This window comes from Homarus americanus, unplaced genomic scaffold (genome assembly GCF_018991925.1).
Source record: "Homarus americanus isolate GMGI-L3 unplaced genomic scaffold, GMGI_Hamer_2.0 scaffold24260, whole genome shotgun sequence".
Classification (NCBI taxonomy): Eukaryota; Metazoa; Arthropoda; class Malacostraca; order Decapoda; family Nephropidae; genus Homarus; species Homarus americanus.
The window spans coordinates 8,010,124-8,016,701 of NW_024721079.1; positions in this window are offsets into that span (position 1 = coordinate 8,010,124).

The window sequence follows — 6,578 nt, forward strand, 5'->3', positions numbered from 1 at the left end:
TAATACCTCCGTTAGCCGGAATCCCTCAAACCCAGAACTCTTCGATAGCCGGAATTGAAATTTGCTCTGAAAGTTATTCACAAAGCCAGAATTTAAAAAAAAATTCGGCTTTGGGAACAAATTTTTTGAGGTTGAAAATCAAGAGCATTTTCTGAAAATGTCTTGAATAGAGATGAAAGCTGAGGTGGAGGTAGGGTGGGGGATTAGTGGTCTCATATGACTGACTTTCTGATGGAATGTCAGGTCACCATTTCTTGGGTAGGGGGTTAGTGGGTCTCATGACCTGAAGTTGTCTTGAATAAACACAAAACCTGAAGTATTTTAGAGAGATTGTGGTAAGTATAAGTATAAATGAGCAAAGTTGTATCCCTTCAACATTACATTACTGTACATTACATAACATTAATTAAAAGAAATATACAGTATTTTTTACATTAATGTCACTACTGTACATCTACAACCATCATTAGTCAAGGCTTTAATGTACACAAAATCAATACAATGAGGTCTAATACCCACTCATTTCATCCCAAATACTATTGGGTAATTGCTTCGGAAAAATCCTTAAATGGCAACTATAAGCTGACGGGAATTAGTCCTGCCCATACGGTAGGAGATACCAACTGCACCACCCCCCACCCCACCAACAGATCACTACTGTACACATACGTGTATAGTTCATGAAACACAAGTCAACTTGTGGCATAATAGACGACTCATTAATGAGTAATACAGTATAAAATCGAGAGATTTTCAGGGAATTTTTTTAATATACAGTGGTCCCTCGGTTAACGAAATTTCTGTTAACGAATTACCTTCCATAAGATTCTTCTCTTCGGTTAACTAAAAAATTTCGGTTAACGAATTCCTTAGGAATTTTCCCCAACATGTTTTCACTTGCATTTGGCTGCTCACTAGCTGTAGTATTAGTCCGCCAATACAGTAATCGGTTCTAGGGCTTAAATTCGTTACCATTTTAGTAAATATCAAGAAGGTTGTACTATTCAATAATTTTAAAAGTTTTATATAAAATTTTTTAGTCATTTTAACAATTATTGAACATAATTGAAGTACAGGAAACTAGGTTTTGCGCGCCAAACAGCCACTCAACACACCAAGCTTGGCGTCAGTTTGTTTATCGGTTCAGTGGAAGGAACAAATTGTTTTAGACTCTTCAACACAATGCTTTTTTTCTGTTTTTCCAGTCAAATTATTGGTCATTTTAAAATATATTTTACATATTGATAATATATATCGCAGTGCAGTGTTTATTTCAAGAAAATATTCTTTATTTACAGCAATAAAACTTAAAATTTCAGTGTTGAAATCGAATTCAGCATGGCTCCAGAGAAATCAAGAAAAGTTATTTCAATCCAGGTAAAGCAGGAAATCATAAAGAAACATGAACAGGGCATTAGAACAAATGTGCTTAGTAAAGACTATGGCATGTCGGCATCAACTGTGTCGACAATTCTTGCACAGAAAGACAAGTTCAAAGAAGTGAAAGTGAGAGATAAATCTACCAGACTGTTTAAAGGTAGATCATTGATATCAGAAACAGAGAGGTTACTTCTCATTTGCATCAGGGAAAAGCAAATGAAAGGTGATTCAGTTTCTACAGAATTTATTTGTGATTTTTGGGCAAGCAAGGGCTGGTTTGAAAAATTGAAGAAAAGAAGTGAAATTTTCAGTGTTATTAGGCATGGTGAGACTGCAAGTGCAGATAAAGAAGGAGCAGCAAAGTTTGCAGTGGACTTTAACAAACTGGTGGATGAAGAAAATTATCTTCCACAGCAAGTGTTCAATGTGGATGAAACTGAGCTGTTTTGGAAGAAAATGCCCAAAAGAACATTCATCACCAGAGATGAAGCCTCTTTACCTGGGCGTAAACCCATGAAAGACCGTCTCACTCTATTGCTTGGTGCCAATGCTTCAGGGGATTTCCGACTGAAGCCTATGCTTGTCTACCACTCTGAAAACCCCAGGGTGTTCAAGCAACAGAAAGTGGTAAGAGCAAAGCTTAGAGTATATTGGAAGTCCAACCGTAAGGCATGGGTGACAAGACAGCTCTTTAATGAACGGGCTGTTGATGTGTTTTGCCCTTCTGTCAAGAGCTACCTAACCACCAATAAGCTCCCTTTAAAGGCTCTTCTCCTCATGGCTAATGCTCCTGGTCATGACCCTGAACTTGCCAGAACTTTGGAGTATCAATTTGACTTTGTGAAAGTGTTGTTTTTGCCTCCAAACACTACATCAATCATGCAGCCAATGGACCAGAATGTGATCAGCAACTTCAAGAAGTTGTACATGAAGAAAATGTTCAGGAGATGTTATCAGGCAACTTCCACTGATCCTGAACTAACACTGGCACAGTTCTGGAAGACACGATTTAACATCCTGGAGGCTGTAAATTTGATTGTGTCATCATGGCAAGAAGTCTCCATTAGATCCCTCAATTCTGCATGGAAAGCACTGTGGCCATCAGCAGTTCATGATTTTGAGGGATTTGAAGAAGAAGCAGAGTTGGACTAGGAGATTGTGTCCATTGGTCAGTCATTGGGCCTCGAAGTGGAAGAGCTTGTGATGTCTCATGAGCAGGAGCTTACTCCTGATGACTTGCAGCAACTGGATGAGATGTTGGAGGCTGACAGTGGTGAGGAGGAAAGGGAAAGTGATGACCATATGTCTACTTCAGTTTTGAAAGATGTTGTTCACTACTGGGATAAGTTCAGGAAACTGGCTTCAAGGCACCCAGATGTGGAAACAACAGAACCTATTTTGTGTAATGTTGAAGACAGAGTGGTCTCCTTCAAACATCAGTTAATGATGAGGAGAAATGCCCCACAACCCAAAATTGACAGTTTCTTTACTAAAAGGCATCGGGAAACAGATGCTACCCCTCAGCCTTCCACTTCAAGAATGAGAGAGGATGTTCCTGCTGGAGAATCTGTCAGTCCAGAGGTTCCTGAAAATTTTCATGGAAGGTGTCTCACCTTCCAAGAAGCAGTAAAATGCTTCTCCTCCAACCCCACTTCCTTCTCCTCCACCTCCCACTTCAAATTCACATCAGCATCATCATCCAGGAGCCTTCTACATACACACCTCAAAGTAAGTGTACTTTACTGCATTTTTTTTTTTACTTTAGGTAATTTTCAATGAGGTGGAACCAGTTAACCGAAAACCCATTGAAACAATGGTTTCAGTTAACGAACAATCTTCTGGAACGAATTGTGTTCGTTAACCAAGGGACCACTGTATGTACGTATACAGTATTTATGAAAAGAATAAAAATAAAAATAATGATGGACCATCCAACTTTTTGCAATTTATAAATCTATTACTTCTAGTTTCCATTCATTTTCATTGATGTATTTTATAAATTTTGAGAAAAGGGCCCTAGCTATTAATACCAAAACAACAATCCACATACCTCCAACATTTATTACTACTGTATATATTATCATATGATCAGCCACTTATGGTGTTTGTTTTATCATTGCTAATATAAAATATTAAATACTGGACGTACTATAATGTGTATAGAAAAATGACGAAATATTGCGTCATGCTCCCTAGTCCCGGGTACACTGTGCATGTGTGGCAGGAGGCTGAGGTGCTCGAGGTAACTTAGGTCGTAGGCTCACGTGCAATGGTTGGCTAATGCTGTCATGGGACATCTGTAATTGGCTGATGCATCTTGTAGATGACCCCCCCCCCCAATCACCCCATGCTAGCCCCAGGGCAGGCTTAGTGCATAATTCTGTCACCAGTCCCCCTACAGGGTTCATCTGTTGCTCGCTCCTGTTTTTTGTAGTTTGTGCAGTCCTGTACTGTATAATTGCTGTACATAGGACACAATCAACCTACAACACAGCGTTTAAGCTGTGTTAAGACATCAACAGAACCAAAATGAACCTTAATACAGTACAGTGTAGTGGATTCCTCCCCTACAAACGCTTGTCGCTGAGTAGCCGACCCCGCGAATTCCCCAGTGTATGCCTCGTGGTCTAGGTCAACCAGCGCCGCCTTACATGACGGAGGTCAACTATTAAGCCACGCCTACCTCCGCTATATAAGACCTGACCTCGTGGTGACCTACCTCTCTTTTCTACCTACACCAACCAGCAAGCAACACCTCCTCCTCCTCCGCCGCTGCCTGGCGGCCCTTGCTCCCGCCGGCGAGCATGGTGACCCACAAACTGGTCCTCCTCTGAGCATCCTCACCAACCAGCTCTCTCTACATCACTCTTGTAACCACGCTGCCACTTCCCAGCACCAAGCTGCACTGTACAACCAATACAATATGTATACAGAAAGCACATTGTGAGTTTCCTTTCTCCATTCCATCCTGAGTGTGAACCCAAATATCTCGTACCCCACAAATTCCACAAATGGTGACCCCGGGTTGTGGAGGCGATGAATGTTGTGCTCCCCTCGCAACAGGTATAGAGTCCTCAGATGCGCCTGCTGGGGTGTGTGGGCCTGGGTCAGGAGCAGGGGCTGCGTGAGGAAGAGTGTCCATGACAGCAGCAGGGTCCACGACAGCAGCAGGGTCCACGACAGTAGCAGGGGGTACCTGAGGGAGAAAAGAGGTGTGTGTGGGTCCATGTTAGGAGCAGGGGCCGCGTCAGTGGTAGTAACTCTCGACAGGAGCTGCCATGCACAGGCTAACAGGCCTATTGCAGACTCCTTCTTTTCTTATGTTCTTATGCAGGGGGTACTGCTGGGCCGGGGTGGCGTCTGAGGCAGGACGGGTGTGCTGGGGTCGGTAGGACGTGGTGCTTGGGGCAGGAAGAGGAGCTGGTGTCTGCTTAGAGAAGCAGTGCTGCTCTAGGGTGTCTAACCTGCGGTGTAGAGACAGCAGCTGTAGAGCCGATGAAAGCTGCCTCTGTGTGGATAAGCCAGTCTTCCATGTTTCTTGAAGACTGGGAGAGTGATCGGTTTCTCCTCCATCCTGTGTGAGTGGTCACTCCGGGGTCACCATTTGTGGGGTACGTGATGTTTGGTTCCACACTCAGGATGGGATGGAGAAAGGAAACTCACAATGTGCTCTCTGTATACATATTGTATTGGATGTACAGTGCAGCTTGGTGCTGGGAAGTGGCAGCGTGGTTACAAGCGTGATGTAGAGAGAGCTGGTTGGTGAGGATGCTCAGAGGAGGACCAGCTTGTGGGTCGCCATGCTCGCTGGCGGGAGCGAGGGCCGCCAGGCAGTAGGAGGAGGAGGTGTTGCTTGCTGGTTGGTGTAGGTAGAAAGAGAGAGGTAGGTGATGATGATGATAATGGAGATAAAATGGCAATGGCTTGCCATGGGAAGGGAGAGAAGAGGTAAGGTAGAAGGAAAGTTATGAAATGGGAAGTACTAGAGAATAAGAGCAGGTGGGCTATCCACCTAGCAGAGACGATTTGATTGGTTGTGATGAAGGCCGCACTAAGAGGTCGCCCGAGCTCGAGGGAACGGGGGTGGGGAGGAGGCTAAGCTAGCTAGCAAGGGGTTGTTAGTTATTGTGTTAGTTGGAGAGGTCTACTAGGTCCCTGTGTAACTAGTAGAAAACTCTCATCTTTTATCTTATTGGCGTCAAGAAGTTTTTTTTTATGCTGTGTTATATAATTGTGTAAGTTGGAGAGGTCTGCTAGGTCCTTGTGTAACTAGTAGAATACTCTCATCTTTTGATTACTGTTTAGTGTACAATAGTTCTGGCTCTTGAGGGTTATGGAGAAGGCTTTTTGGCCACCAGTTGTGTGATCTTGTGGTGTCCTCTGTTTTTAGTCGATTATATATTTCGTCTTCCATGACTTCTAGTTTGTGCCATACTGCCTGTGCTTGGCTGTATGTTTTTATGTTCAGTGGTAAAATGTTGTAATTTTCGTGAAGCTCTTTAATTCTGGTTGTGTATGGGGGACGTTGTCATGGTCACATTGACTGCTGATCTATTTAACTTATGATTCTTATTAAACTCCACGACCGCAAAACATGAGTGAGTTAGTGACCCCTGAGAAGACGTGTTTTTCCCCATAGACGCTACACTTGTGTTTCCCTCCCAGAGTCCCGCCTTTGTGAAGACAGTTATCAATGTGTTGTTATTCCACTTTCTGCTGGGAAGCTCAATCTTGAATTAGTCTGTGTGTATCAACTCAAGTAATTCACCAGACCTTTGTCAATTGAGGGTCATCTTTGAATGAGCAACAGTTAGTTTGTTTGTGATTATTGTCATTGCGTGAGTAGTGATCACTGGCAACTCAGGGGTTTTTATACCCGTGCATCGCCAGGGAGAGCTTCCCCTGATGTTGCTCCAATGTTTCTCCAGATCCCATTGTGATTCTTGCATCGCTCAACCACTCACCAACTGCCCCGGATGTAGTAGATACCCAGCAGGGACCATATATGAAACGATGGCACCGATGCGGCCTGATTAATGTGCGCCACTGCCTCGTTGGGCCAGACCCCAGACTCACCATATGTCTGGCTACTACCGACCACAACAATGGTCGTGAGCCCCAGTGTTCTACCCTGGGTTACTCCTTGGAAGTATATGTCCACAGAGAGGGTTGTAACATGTATGTTAGGGATAATTAGT